Source organism: Ixodes scapularis, unplaced genomic scaffold (assembly GCF_016920785.2).
Source record: "Ixodes scapularis isolate PalLabHiFi unplaced genomic scaffold, ASM1692078v2 PGA_scaffold6__148_contigs__length_123643588, whole genome shotgun sequence".
In the NCBI taxonomy this organism is placed as follows: Eukaryota; Metazoa; Arthropoda; class Arachnida; order Ixodida; family Ixodidae; genus Ixodes; species Ixodes scapularis.
The window spans coordinates 11,119,552-11,135,651 of record NW_024609881.1 but is presented as its reverse complement, the minus strand read 5'-3'; the positions used below and the strand labels follow the sequence as shown (position 1 = coordinate 11,135,651).

Genomic DNA, 16,100 nt, shown 5'->3' with positions numbered 1-16,100 from the left:
CCGGCATACGGAAACAACTAGGAGTCCCGGTTCCCACTGTCCCATTTGTCATACACGTTGCACACCACTTGCTTGGTTTGTTCTAAGATTTCTTGGTTGCCAAACTTCATAAAAATCTTACATGTCAAACAAAGGGGCGAGCTCACAGAGTGTGCCTACAATAAACCACACTGATGATGCCCAAAGATGCGCATGATAAAGATGCCATCTTAATTTTGCAGGGAGCTAGAAAACCTAGGGTGAATTTAAACCAAGAAAACACAAAATAGCTAAAAAGGAAATGCTCTAGGTTTGGCACGTCCTGGCTAATGTTATGCTAACATTCTAAAGTCAAAGCTAAACAGAACAATTTTACATATATTTTAATTGGTTACGTTCCACCCAGCAAATTATTATGGTTGAACTATATTCAGCTATGCAGTGAAATGGTGTCCTTTGGCTCTCTAGCTTTAGCTCCATTGCCACGGAACGTTGTCCCCAAGTATATCATTTTCTAGCTCTTTTCGACTGCACCCCTCCTATTCCTCTCCTGCTTTGCTGTTCTACTCGTTCTATCCCCATTCTGTCTGCCAGTCGTGGAGATAAACGCCCATGGCGACAGGGTGCTTGATGTCTCTTTCATATATTTTTTTAACTTGCTTAAAATAGAGGAATAGGCTTTAATATGTCCTTAGATGAGTTGATATGTTTCAAAAGTAGGGGTTGAGCGCTTACTCTGCCGCGGGTGCATGCTCGGTGTTTTTTGGAAGTTTTATGGTGTTGTGCGTTACCAGAATAAGTTGGGCTTTAGTATAGTTACCGCATATGTGTACAGTAACTCACGCAGTTGTTAATGGCCGTTAGTACCTAACTCAACCCTGTGCAGGATGTCTATGAGCTGAAAATTGGTATTGTTGAGAAATTCGGCAATTGGAAAAGTCTCAAGATTTCCAGCCTAATCAGTATCGCCCTGTTGGAAAATATCGATGATGGAAAGATGATGGAAAAGGCTCATACAAGCGTAACCGTAATATGGGACATCCTATACAAGCGAAAAGGCAGCTCCAGTATAGTGGATTACGGCGGAACGATACAGGTAGGCGGAACCATACAAGCGTGTCGTATTATGGGACATCCTATACCGGCGTAGTGGATTATGGCGGAACCATGTAGGCGGACGGAACCATACATGGATAACGTAATATGGGACATCCTATACCAGCGAAAAGGCGATACCGGCGTGGTAGAGCCATATGGCTCCAACATGGTGGTTTCGCCTTTTCACTGTTGTACACGGCAATTTAGTTTTAAGCTTTACATATATGTTTAGAAAGGCCGTGAAAGCTAAATTAATGCGATTTGTGCAGGAGAGTTATATGGCCAGGCGTACGTAGCATAGGGACCTAGTCGTAACGATCAGTCAGATAATTAAATACAATTTGTTAATTAACTTTTTAATTAGTGAAAATGAAACTATGGTTTCTATTGGAAACTTGCTGAGTCACTGAAAACCACAAAATCAACTCTTTTTAGAAGGATATAATGCAGGGGTAGCATTTTACGCGTTCTGTAAAAATGCTTTATTTGGATACGAGTTTCTAGGTTTCAGTTTCTTATCAGAGCTCATTTTTGCGCCCACGGTCCTGTTCCCCAGGGGCTTAGACGCGCAACACACGTGCGCCTTGCTTCCCTCCATCCTACGAGGGAGGCGAGGGGGCGGCTTCGCACTGCGGCCACCGGGCAGCAGGACCGTAGGTGCAAAGATGCGCTCTGGTAAGAAACCGAAGTCTGGAAACGCGTCCAAATTGACCATTCTTTTAGAACACCATAAAATGCTGCTCTTGTCTTATATCTTCACAAAGAAAATTGATTTAGTGTGTTTTGATGATGCTTAGAAGTTTCTAATTGGAACCATGGGTCTATTTTCACTGATTAAAAATTTTAGGAACATACTATACTTAGAGAGAGGCTGAAGCGGTTTTGTATTTGAGAAAACTCTTTTAAATCTTCTTCATTTGACCTCCAGAATCTCAAATATCAAAATTATTTGCTAATTTAATTAATCGAGGCTGCATAGTCATTTTTAAAGCGCTTTGAAAGCACTTCCCTAGAGAGGGACGTAACAAGAGCAGCTTTCAAAATCTTTGTTCACGCATCTTCAGTGCCTATGAAAGCTATGCACGCACATGCTATTTTTTAAAGGGGCAGAAAAATGTGTCACGACTGGTGCCAATGCGGGAGAATATACCTAGAAAACTTGCGACTGGACGCGCGGCCCTTAAGCGACATACACTTGGCGGCTGAAAGGTCTTCTTACGATGTCACTATTGGTAGGATGTTTTTTTTGTGTTTTCTCACGTTTAGTTATATCTTTGTGGAAAACGAACGGGATATTCAGATTCGCGGGATAAAACCACGCGAGAATGAACCTCCATCTAGTTTTCTGAAAGAAGTCTGGCACATCTCTGTAATAAGCCGACTGATCATTACAAATTAGCCTTTTATACTATGCCGCCCTGGCCATATAATTCACGTGTACAGACTGCGTAAATGTAGCTTTTACGGCTTTTTTTTAAAAAATCTGTAAAATATACAAAAAAACACTCTGTAGAATGTCCCCCAATACAATATGATTGTATGGTTCCTTTCCCGCTTGCATTGTTCAAGAAAGACTTGTGGATATCCAGCGTTTCATTGGAATGCTGGATGTCAATAAGTCTCTACATCAGTGAGTGGTTTCAAACAATTATGATGTTTGCACCCCAGTAAGCTCTCATCCGAGGCTCACCAGGAGCACTAAGAGCAGAGGCAAAATGTCGTGACCTGGTAAATTTGGTTGCAGGTATTTATTTTTAGAAGAACTGCATGCAGCAAAGCTTAACTTTGCTCAAAAGAAGATAATTAAAAATTCAATACTGAACAATGGTGTCCCTTGAGCTGTCAGACCAAACTCCCACTCTTGTCACTCAGGAGTTCCTAACTTGTGCGTAGAGGATCAGCACAACCCAGATTTGTGCTGCAAGCACACCTGCAATATGAAAGTTGAAAAAACATGAGATGAAATATGAGACGTTTACAATTCTCTGTAATGAGAAAATACAGTACAGCTCTCGAAGAGGAAGATGGGAGGGTATGCCCCTCCTTCCCTCCCCTCCTCCTCTTCTGCTCCCTCCCATTTAGGGGGAAATTTCCCCACTAAATTTAGCGGGTTAAGTTTCCCAATAAATTTAGCGCGGAAATTGATGTCACATGACCTCTACACAAATGCAGTTTTTCTGCTAAAAGTAGCGGGGAAAATGACGTCGCATGACCGTGTCACGTCATCCATAAAAACACTCAGTTTCTCAGCTAGACTTAGCGGAAATATTAACGTCACATGACCACAACATTAATTCAATTTCCTGCCAAGTTTAGTTGGGCGGTTACGCCGACAGCGACGCCGCGAAACGCGGAAACGGGTGCTAACAGCTGCGCTAAAAACTAAATGCATCAGGTGAAATAAAGTGAACATTAGATATACTGTAAGAAAAAGGAGAATCTAAGATACCGTTCTCAGATCCTTCCTTTTGTCCGTTCTCAAATGTTTTGATATCAAGAAATGTTTATCTCTTTATTCATACCCAGAGAATTCCTCCCAGTTTCAGCATGAATGCAATAAATCAATGCAGACTAGACCTAGTAAACTATAATGCACATAAAAATGAATGTTTGCCACATAGTCATGTATCAGTCAGTGGCTCAGATCTCAAAATACATTTGTATTGAGGAACATTCTTGAATAAAACTTCTGGGCTTCGAATTCAACAGTTTGTACTTCCATAAGGAACACTGTATGGCACTGATTTTTTTTGTTTTTTGTGACACATCAGAAACAGCACAACACTGTCATCCTTGCATACCTAACAAGAATTTGTATTTTTTTTTTAGCATGGCATGTGCTATTCTAATGCCCATACAGCCTCCTTTAACAAAATTTCCTTTGTATAGCTTTTTATTGGTTCTTATTTAGCTCGCACGACAGATTCGGTACCTTGAATTCTCACTCGGCATCAACAGTTTTATATATTAATGTAATAGCGAAAGACAAGATGTATGGACTTGAGTATGGTTCAACAAGCACAGATGTTGAGAAAAGTACTGAGGAAAACTCAAATGTCAAAATAAAAATAAGCTGGAATGTGGATACAATTATGGACATGGTCATGAATACACTTAGCAGATTCAATATAAAGAATATGTGTTAGACGCACGCTCAAAGAAACCTGTTGCATCATTATTCATTCAAATTACTTTGCAGAACCCAGCGCTGCAGTCTCAGGTGGGAGTTCGCTGGATGAGTCTACTGAAAATGAGTGTAGACGGAAAAAGCAGTTTGATCTGCGATAATGAGCATTACATAAGTGACATGTCATTATTACTGTTACAGTGCCGAATGTTCCAAACTGTCAGTCGCATCATTCTGTGAATTCCCTCCGTACATTACAGGGTTTGGCTCTTTCGAATGCTTTGCGAGAAAAATGATGAACTGGAAATATCTAGAGTAGTTCTAGAAAAACTATTTCCAGAATCTTATCTCAGCATCGCAAAGAATATAAAAAGTTTCTAAAGACAAGGTTAGTGCAGGAGTTGAATAAACTAAATACTTTGTTTTTCGAAATTATCTTGCCGTAGTAAACGTATGAAGTTCCCCTAGGTAGAGCTAGTCATTACGGATAATTGTGCCCATTGCATACCATAAAAATTTAATTTGCGACCTACAATGTTTACAAACTCAATTAACTCTGAATAAGTGGACCACTTGGCATTAAAAATTGGCCTCACCATGACTGTCTGCCAACATCTACATAATAATTTTCATGAACCTATGTATTTCAAGAAAATATTTGGTGCGAGCTGCTTAAAACACAATAGCACTTTTTAACAAGTGCTGATTGTTGGGCAAGTTCGTACGGTACGTTAGAAAACATAATTGCGCTTTAAAGACGGGGACATAGGAAGGACAGACACCACCGAGTGCTAACTTTCAACTGATTTAATTCAAGAACCTCAGCGTAAAAACACACCGCGTCACCGCACCACATCTCAACCAATCCGTGGCCCTGCCACGGACCGCAAGTACGCCAACTTTTTATCCGCCAAGTCAATTGACGCCACACTGACACAACACATGCCAGAACTATTTATAGCATCAGCCTCCATAACCTCTCAAACAGTCATATCTTTGTGCCTAGCAAGAACAGTAGACAAAGCAAATAATGGTTTGCACTCGCAGTGATAATCTGTCGTGTCACTGTCATGACTGCGGGTGCAAACAATTATTTGCTTCGTCTACTGTTCTTGAGAGGCACAAAGATAGGACTGTTAGCGAGATTATGGAGGCTGACACTATAAATAGTTCCGGCACAAGTTGTGTCAGTATGGCGTCAATTGACTTGGCGGATAAGGAGTTGGCGTACTTGCGGTCCGTGGCAGAACGGATTGGTTGAGATGTGGTGCGGTGACAAAGTCCGTTTCTACGCTGAGGTTCTTGAATTAAATCAGTTGAATGTTAGCGCTCTGTTGTGTCTGTCCTTCCTATGTCCCCGTCTTCCAAGCGCAATCTTGTTTTCTACCACACTTTTTAACACTAATAGAAAGCCTGTAGTGGGCCACAACTTAAGCAGTTTTCCCTTCATTATGAAGAGCAATTACACATATGTGAACCATGAATATAGGCCTGCACTGAATTTTTTTCTTAAGCTGAACGTGCTATGCTCTGTTTACTGACCGGAAGTCGTCCACGTCGTGCGCCTCAAGCCGTACTACGCGCGATAAGAATGCGAAATGTGATCTTGTGCACCGCTTGATAGGATTGTGTTTTGCGAGCCTCCGTATGTTCCCATTTTTTTGTTTGTTTCGCTCTGTTTTGTTGCCTTTTACGTGGCATCCAGACGATGCCTTTTTAAAGGGGGGAGTAATGCCACGCTCGTCAGTGAGTGACCGCGCGCGTGGCCGAGTGGTTACCCTGCTTCACTGTCGTGCAGAAAGTCTGGGTTCGATTCCAGTCAGTAGAATGCTCTTTTATTTGTTCTTTCATTGCGTTCTCGTCAGATCGAGTTCTGAATGTTCCTGTCGCCGAACAATTTAGGCCGATTGTTCCAGAACCCAACGCGCGTACATAAGGGACTCTGCGTGCTGATCTGCAGTCAGTTTTCGCCCAGCGTTCGACTCTGCTGCTACGCCGACTTCGACGCCCGCGACGCTCCGTGATTATATTTTGTACCCTTTTATTTTTGGCACAAGTTCGCCACATTAAACGTTTATTTCTTTCTGTTTATTTATTGTTGATTGGTCACCGCCTGTGACAATATGTTGGTAATGCATAATATGAAGAACAGACTGGATGAATCAATAGATTGCGAGGGCATACTGGGCGAGTTACAGAACGGGTTTCGAAAACAAAGGTGGCTGGAGGACAGTATATTTTCTCTAACACAGTGTATAGAAACAACGCAAAAAGAAAACAGATAGCTCTGGCTGGCATTTCTGGATATCAAGGGTGCCTATGACAATGTGAACCAAAGGAACCCGTGGGACATAGTGGAGAGCTAAACCTAGATGAAGTACACACATCAATATTAAGGAACATTTACAAAGATAATAATGTGATTATAACATGGGAAGGTAAGGCAACGGGGAAAATAGAGATAAGACGAGATCTTAGGCATGAGTGCCCGTTGTCGCCTTTGCTGTTTATGTTGTTTCTGAGAGGATTAAAGAATAGACTAGAAAGTGTGGGCTTGGCTTCCACCTTTCGTACTGTAAGCTAGGCCAAAAAATTCAGCACTCCTTACCGGAATAGGTGTATGCGGATGATATCGTACTAATGTCTAACAACCGGACAGAGTTGCTGGAATGAATGAGTATCTGTGGTAGGGAAGGAAAGGAATTAGGTTTAGAAGTCTGTAGTGAAAAATCAGCAGTCATGATTTTTTAACAATGATGAAGTTGTGAGGCTGAAGACACAGAATATTACAGTTGAGAGAGCAAGCAAATACAAGTACCTAGTAGTATGGGTATGTGATGGTGAAGAATATCTCAGTGAGCATGAAAAATATATAATAGGTAAGGGTAACAGAAATGCAGCTGTAATGAAAAGTAGAGCACTTTGGATTTATAGCAGGGTTGAGGTGGTGAGAGAGATTGGGAAAGGGGTCATGGTGCCTGGTTTGACTTTCAGAAACGCAGTGCTATGCATAAAATACGAAGCATGCAAGACTCGAAATAAAACAGCGTGGAGTAGGTAGGCTGGCTTTGAGGGCACATTGAAAAACGCAAAACCAGGGAGTACAAGGAGACTTGGGATGGGCGTCATTTGAGTGCACGGAAGCTGTGACCAAGATAGCATTAGAGGATCGGTTGAGGCAAATGGATGGAGAGCAAGAAGCACGAAAGGATTTGTTCTATTTATACATCAGGAGTATAGACACAAAGTGGAGACAGCGTACCAGGAAATTAAGTGGAAAGTTTTAGGCTATAGTGCAGCTACGGAAGAGCAGGTCTCAGTTAAGAAGAAAGTTAAGGCCACTTGAAAGACATCGGTGGCTAGAGGGAATGCAGGGGAAAAAAGCTCTGGAAAGCTATAGATTAAGCAAAACAGTTATTCCCAAAGAAAGCATTTATGAGAATTTTAGAGTAGCTCATTGTTGTTTGAGGCGAGGACGGGCGTTATGCGAACCAGAACATACAGAGCGAAGTACCAGGAAATGGATACAATGTGCACTGCTTGTGGAGAGGAGGACGAGACGGCTGAGCACTTGATACTCTACTGGAAAGGCCTTCACCCTATGCCTACCGAAGACAACATAGATTTAATAAAGTTTTTAGGTTTTAGAAACAGCGAAGGAAGAGTGGACAGTAGACAAAGTAGAGATTGTCAAGCAAAGATTGAGTGAATAGTGCCAGAAAGAGAAAAAAACTAGGTATTATTACCTGATGGCAAGGGAATTTATAGCCTCACTTTCTTTGCAGTGCGGAGTGAATATAGTTTTCATATTTAAATATTCTAAGTTTAAACGGTAAAACAAAATGGCTTGATGGCGCAAGCTGCCGCCCGAACCAAAGGGCTCAGCCGGATTCATCCATCCGTCCATCCATCAAGGATGGGAGGCACGGGAGGCCAGTAGCCAGCTGCAGTATTTCCTTCACAAACCTTTACATAGCTGGGCGATTGCAGTACTGCCTAGTGACAATATTTGATTGCGGCTCATTGATTGGACCCCCAGCATTGTGTGATCACTCGATTTGGGCTTATGACAATCAATAGCTGGACAAGCATTCGGGTAGTTTTCTGTGTCCAATCGCTGCAATGACGACAACGGACGAACCATGACAATGTCTGGAATTAAGCCCGTGTAAGGTGCCTTGCCAACCCCAGCGTGTGGCTACGATGAACATTAGCGGCGTTGAGTCGGCTCCAGATCACGTGGCCGCTTGTTCTGGCTGCGATTTAAAACAAAAAGAAGGACCTTGCTCTTCATTTGTTCTTTTGCGAATTTGATTGCGTGTGCTGACAATCGGACGGTTGTTTCACAAGTTCTTAACGTGAGGGATCTGTTCTAAGCGGTATTTGCTCAAAGTACAATAATAGCTGCATCACCCCTTTTAGTATTTATTTCACTCAAAATGATTTTCAGGCAGAAAAAAAAATTCGTGTTCTCTTTCTAGCTGTAGTGTGTATTTCACTGACATGAATTCCAGATACCTCCGCAGCATCATGTCTTGTTCTGACAAAATTAGGCTTAGGTAGAGGTGGACTCATAGAGAAATCTGGAATCCCTTTGTTTTATTTTATTTCAGCTAACATCCTCTTCTCAAACATTGGTGCTTTACACAAAGCGCAAGCGCAACATGTTCAGGGACGGACAAAAAATATGTTTGTCCGTCCCTTCCCATTTTCTTCCTCAAGTTTAATTCCTCAAGTTTAATTGTCCATACCATCCCGCTCGTTCAGTCCTTACATGCTCAGGGAGTTTCAGCTTCCTTCGATACCGAAACGCACGTTTTATTTAATCTCCTCCCCTTCCCTCGAATGCAGATTCTTCCGCTATCGACCCTACTTTTAGCAGAGCTGGTACCTTTGTTCCCCTTTGAAGATGTTATGATTAACGGATGTATGCTCTGATGAGAGTGAGGACGAGAGATGTTCTTTGTTCTATATAAAAAGGGGCTCTCGTGGAAATAGCCTTTCACGAGGGCCATATGACGGGATAGTTGTTTATACATTACATAAATAAAAGTAGATCAAAAGACCACGGCAAGTAGAAGAAAGCATATGTTAGTGTAACTTAATTTAAAATACAGTTTTTTGTTTCTTAATTTTGACGTGTAAATAAATTCTTGCGTTGTATCGTCGTTTGTTTTGATTTCATATACCTCCTTAAAGTTCTGCTTTATATTCCTTCGTTTCTTCACTAAACAGCAGTTCCGAGTCAGCACTTTTCCGTTTGTGTATTCCTGTTCTTATATTATTTTTATTTGCACTACCATCGTTTTTTAAATAAAATATCAGCTGCGTTTCCTGATGTTTCTTTGTAGGACTTTTTTTTTCGTGCCTCGGAGTTTTTTGTATGATATTATAAAACCCGAGATGGATGTATTATAGTTTTTTTGTTTCTCAATCTGAAAAATGACGTTAGTGACCCCGAGTGGACACTCCCCCGCGCTATTGTCCAAAGTATTTTTGGAGTTATTCGTATATTTCAAATTAAATGAGAGTGATTTATTTCATTGCTTATCTATTTATTCCTTTAATAAAATTGCAGACAATTCTGAGCCTAAGAAACAGTGTACAGTACAAAAAGGCAAAGTTAAAATAATTAGAAACGACCATTTAACTAAGGACAGAAACAATATCCCAAGCAGCACACTTGCTTGGGCTAGCTGGGGCCAGGATGGGGCCTTGGCCGTAGTAGACTGGACCGGGACCGCCCAGGGAATTCGGTGAACTGCCAGCCTGGCGTCTCACCGTATTTCCCGTGCACCGGTATGCCACGGAACTGCCAGGGAAGGGATTTCCTTGGCGTTCCTCGTCTTTTCTTGGTCCGAACAGACCAGTGTAGACAGGCGGCCGCCAACATTGGCGCTTCAGTGTGTTCATTGGCCCCAGGATTTTACGGAACTGCCAGGGAAGTGATTCCCTTGGCGTTCCTTGTATTTTGTTGGTCCGAGCCGACCGGGGTAGACAGGTGGCCACCAACATTGAAGTCTTAGTGGCGCTTCAGCGTGGTCATTGGCCCCGGGATTCTACGTAACTGCCAGGGAAGTGATTTCCTCGGCGTTCCTTGTATTGTCCTGGTCCGAGCCGACCAGGTTAGACAGGCGGGTGCCAAGATTTAAGGATTTCGTGGCGATTCACTGTATTCACTGGCCCCAGGATTCCACGGAACTGCCGGGGAGTGGTTTCGGGCAGTGGCGTCACAAGGTGGGGGACCGCGCCCGGGTGCAGCGCTCAGGGGGGTGTCGCGACGGGATGCGGGGGGAGGGGGGGGGGGCGCGGCGGGCCACGCGAGAGCGGAGGGTGGGGGGGGGGGGGGGAAGTTCGCGGCGGGCCACGCGAGAGTGGAGGGGGGGGGGGGGGGAGCGGCGGGTTATGCGGCCACGCACGAGCGGAGCGCGGGGGGGGGGGGGGGGGGGGGGAGGAGGGGGGGTGTCGCGGCGGGCTACTGCCGCGAGTGCCGCTGACCCTCGTGACGCCACTGGTTTCGGGTGTCGTTTATTTTTGCAAGATCAGCGCGCGAAGGAACGACGGGCAATTACCGTCGTTCATTATTTTTTGTCTGGAACTTGCTTGACATCGGACCCTGAAGTACTAGATACGGCCACTTTTACTTACATCAACTTAATATCCGTTCTTACGTTGCGCTTAAATTTGACTCTCACGCTATTATCACAAAGCCAGTGACGTACAGCTTCGTACACGAGAATCTGCGCTTAGACCTTTGGCCAGAAACCGTTTCCTCCTTTTCAAAAATATTGCGCTTGCCGGCGTGACGCGATCGTCGGGCTTTATTGACACGGCCGTGCCGACAGTACATCGCAACCGCAAGCAGGGTCCGCAAAACAGCACCCCATGTCTGATTTCACAAAATCGCCAAAAACAAACTGTTGCACTGGATGCGTAAATTAGAAAAAAACAATAGAACACATTTCATCAAATTCCAGAGGCCGGTGTTTATTCCAGAACAAATTGACTAATCGCAAATCAGTCGGCGCTTCAAGAAAAAATATGTGAAAAACATGTTGCTCAACTAAATCTGCGTACATTGCAGCGGCGTTGAGCGCGCGTGTTCAGTTTTCCGTTTGCTAAGACCCCGAGTTCTTTCCAGACTGAAAAGAATGACCGGGTGCTTCAGTCAAATTGATCGTCCCACCTTTAAATAAACAACAAATATCAGTTTCACATGCTACGTAATTGCATCCTGGTGGTGCGTTTTCTTCGCGAAAGCGAACTTGCCTCAGAAGCTTCAAGCAAAAAATGCTTTCTAAAACCGACATGTGCTAAGCCTTTAGTTTTTCAAATGAAACGCGACACGCAAAACTTCCGACACGAGAAAGGCTTAGATGTTGGCTGGTATTTCTAAGTTCAAGAAGAGGCAAGACTGCTCTCGCTGCACCAACGTCAACGCTTAGTGCCGCAGTATGAGAAACTGATTTTTAGTATTTATTTAAAGCGGGAACGACTCATCTGACTCACCTTACACCGCCAACACACGTGGAATGCAGTCCGCACGGACCGCACCACAAGTTACGAAAGCCTTGGCCACGCGTGGTGCAAAGCAAAAACGTTGTATGTGCAAGTGGCGCTAGTGATCAAGTACATAAAAAAGAAGTTTGTTCCGCGGAAAATCGCATTCACTGATGTAAGGAATCGAAACAAAGTAAGGGGTACCGCGAATGTAAATATTTATTTACATTTTTATTTTCATCTCAAAATTAAGCAAGCCGGACTTTAATCCGCGTTTGGATAGGTTCCACGGGGAGTCATGCTTATCAGAATTTGTAAATACGAAATAGGCTTAGCTTAGGCAGTCAAAACATAGATGACATAGATCTACCCTGCCATCTATTACACTATCTACATACAAAACATAGATTACATCTATGTTTTGTATCATTTCTTTGTTCTATGACTCTTCATTCTCTCTTTCACCATAAATACGAGCGAAGGTGAGCTCGTGACGTGTCAACAGCGACCTCACATTGCTTTCGCTCGCACTGATCGTGAAACGAAGTGTAGGACATGTGGGGCACGTTTCGGCGGTGCACGCGTCGACGTGTTCAGAACTAATTTGTTCTACGTCATCAAGGTTAGCGTAACTTCTGCAGGGCAAAAATTGCAAATTGGGTTATGGGGATATTTTTACAGCGTGTAGTTGGTCAGCCATTTAAAGTTGCGACGAGTCACTCGCGGTAGATGAGCAATTTAGCCGGTGCAGCACAACCACTAGCCTGGGGTCTTTAACGTGCGCCACGCAGTAGTGATACACGACCGAACGCCGGTACGATGCTCATCCAGATCGAAACGGGCAGGGGTGCGGAACCCAGGTGCAACAGAACCCAGGATCCCTGGGTTCTGTTGCGCGAGCTTTCGCTCCGCGTGCTCCGAGCTGGTGTGCTCTAGCCCACTCGGCCGCCGATCCCGCTCTGGAGGGAAACATGTCTTCTGTTTAGACACGCACAGAAAGTTAGCGAGTGGATTACACCGCTGTATGCACTGAAGCTGTAGCGATCTAGAAGGTCCACGAAAAAAAAAAATACAGCCATACTCGTTGGCAGGTTGAAAGTAAACGCTGGGGAGGGGGTCGGCTCCTCCCGAGCGTTCGCTCTGCAAAAGTGGAAAGAGATGGGAGGAGCTGCTTCATCTCAAAACTGAAAGTTTTCAGATGAAGCAGCTCCTCCCTCCTTCGATTTGTGTGAATGTTGATAAGGCAAAAAACGCAGTGCCTCTTATGCTCATTTAGCGACGCAGCCAGGAATATTTTCTAAGGGATGGGGAGGGGGGGGGGGGACGCTTCTCCCGCCTCCCCTGTATTTACATCACTGGTGTATTGTCGGCTGTACATGATCTTGAATTTCTCAAAACAACCTGTTTTACTGAGCCACAAAACACGGCCTGTAATTCCAACCAAACAAAAAAAAAAACTTAAAAAATACGTACATTTTTTAGCAAAAAAATAAATAAACTTAAAACAGATATCTAGTGAATGATTAATCAATTACATGTATTCACAAATAAGAAATCAAGTCGAATTAAGATATTAAACACCGTTTGTTTGAAGGACCAGATGGACATGAGTTGATGCAGATTCCAATCAGCAAACAAAGGTTATCAAGCAATGTATAACAGGAGAAGAAGCTGGGAAATTATGTCTGCTCGCATTCGATTGACTTCAAAGTTTGTATAGAGTACGATAACTGCAGTAATGTCAACCGTAGTGACACCGGCCCCAGAAATATGGACAGAGATAGAGTGGGGTCGAAACCAAAACTACTAAGTCGTATTTCAATCCTTGGCTGCCTTGGCTGGCTTGGCTTCGTGCCAATTCAAAGCCGCAAGCAACTTCTGGATCCTTGTTCGTTCCGGAGAGGACACAAAGGCCTTTCTCGGAGTGCGTCGGTCGATCCGAGTTTAGTTAAGTTTTGACGATTGCATATTCATATTGCATGCTAGAAGAATATCCAGATATGCTAGATCATCTTCGGAACAACGTAGCTCATGTTGCCACCGTAATTCGGATGATTTTTCACTTTTTTCTACGATTTGAGTCGAAAAAAGTGAAATCGTCTTAGCACTGACCGGCGGCGGCGCCGCGGTGCCGCCGTGCCGAGTATGTAGGCTCCCTAGCCGTGCCGCTATCTTGAGAATCCCGTGAATGCTCTGCGACACCGGAGCACTGCAGAGACGCTGATTAGATTGTTTCTAAAGTACGCGTTGCTATCAGTGAACTGTTCTGTGTTGTTAAACGCTTGATTGCGTGTCGTCTCGTCCTTTTTCATGCTAGCGGCAGCGTTGAGTTGTGCCCAATGTTTTGAAACTCCCGGCCCGCGCGTTCTGGGTTTTCACGCCGCGTCCAGAGGGATGGCGCGGTTCGACTGGCGCTGGCGTTTGGCGTATTGATAGGACACGCTCCTAACTGGGTGTCGTCGTTGTGCTCGTGTACGGCGTGTGCCTCGCGCCGGCGTGCGGTGCGTGGCGTTGGGTTTGAGGTGCTCGGGCCTTGAGTTTCTTATACTTGGGACACACGGGCAACTCGAATGCCATTTACAACGAATGACATTTGAGCGGACGGCCAATCGGCGCGCGACACTCCGGGCGTGACGCGTTCCACGCGCGACAGATAGCGAGCTGATTCGCCGATCACACAATTGTCATTCGTTGTAAATGGCATTCGAGTTGCCCGTGTCGCACGGGTGTTAAAAGTGTTGACCGAGCCCTGTTAATCTCATCGTTCTTGTTGTTTTCTCCCTTGTTGCCTGTTTGTTATTTTGATCATCTTGGTCTGGTTGATTGGCTAGCAGACGATCGTGCGTACGGGCCCCTGCATATATGTCTAGCCTTGCGAACCACCCAGGGTACTACTGTCGCTAATAATGATTATTATTGCTTGCCTTAGCGACGTTTTAATTTACTCCAGCTACATTCGTGACTTGTAGAACTCGTGGGTGCACAAGTAGTTTACATGGCCGAGGAAAGAGGTTGAATGATTTGATTAAAATGCTCTGATCTGGTATAGAACGTTTAGTGGTACTGGGGAGACACATACAAAGCAAGGAGATCCAGCTTTGAATGTGTTGGCTCCCTACTTACTACAACGTTTAAATACCTGAGGCCCTGGTAAAGTTGAAGGGAGTCTCTTAAAACATTTGTGGAAAGACCCAAAGCTGGATACAATTTTAGTCTAATAGCTGGTCCACACTGTTGCAACCGACTAGGACTGACTCCGACAAAACCACTCTTTAAGCCTCTTGTGACGGCTTATGACCACGCCGTCCAGCAGTAATAATGGCAGTCGTAAGCGGCTTAAAACCCTGTTTTGTTCAACTCGGTCGTAGTCAGTTGCAACAGTGTGAACCAGCTCTAACGCCTCTTAGGCGCATGCGCAAACAGTAGCTTCAGGATAAACTTGCGCATTGCACTGCCCCAAAGGATTTCGATCACATCCCCGGTGTTTATTTTTAATTTGTATCCCTGCACTGCACAACATGTCAAGAGGCTTGTTGATTGCTGTGCATGTGCCTATCAAGCGAGCTGTGCTATTTTTAAGTGGTGTTTAATTTGTGTTTAGCTTCCTGGGATTTCTTAAGGTACCAGTAGGTATCTAAGCTCTACATGCACATTCTTCTTAACAGGCGCTTCACCAGAAATTTGTTTTTTTTTGGGGGGGGGGAGGGCCAGCAAAATGGACGATTCTGGGGGGGGGGATAGGGTAGGTAATAAAGAAAAGGTGAGGTAGGCTCCTACCCCCCCTTCCGGCTGCGTGCCTGGTTCTTAATACAATTGCGTCATGAAGAAGCTAAGTTTCCTTGTTTGGTTGAGTTTAATGGTGCTGTCATCATGGTCTTTGCACTGTCGACAACAAGAGAAGCGTAATGTTGGCACTTTTTCTTTTGTTGATCTGTGAAGCAAGTTTTGGTTTCTTTTTTTGTTCCAGAATATCAGTCTGATTCTTAATCATGGTATTGCAGGAAGTCTGTATCATCAAGAAAAAACTGCAGGTGGCTGGAAGCTGCCGATCAGCTGCCAGTCTGGATAGTAGCCATCAACCCAGCAAAGGCCTGCAGGCGAATCAGCCCAACCTGTTTCTCTGCCGCCATTCAAGACAGGGTGCTTTGTGAAAAGTGAAACGGGGCCCATGCACCGCTTCCGCAGGGCCCTACTGGTATTTATCTGACCTTTTGTTTTCCTAAACAAATAACACCATTACAAACTGTAATATACCGAGCGATTGCCCACTCTAAATTGGGGATGACCATGGAGAGCTGGGGGATAGGTGTACCAGAATATGTGTAGCGAGGATTGCGCTGCAGAACCCAGGGGTCCTGAGCTCGGTCCCCACCCTTGCTCACACACACCAGTGAGC

General features: G+C 44.4%; 1 long non-coding RNA gene across 1 annotated transcript; it reads right to left on the bottom strand.

Moving 5' to 3' along the window:
• Nucleotides 1-16,058, bottom strand: LOC121838311. The gene is made up of 3 exons (XR_006078458.1): nt 16,017-16,058; nt 15,093-15,097; nt 1-67 (listed from the first exon to the last, which is right to left on the bottom strand). It is a non-coding gene; the product is annotated as an uncharacterized LOC121838311 (long non-coding RNA).
• Between the last annotated feature and the right edge of the window lie 42 nt (nt 16,059-16,100).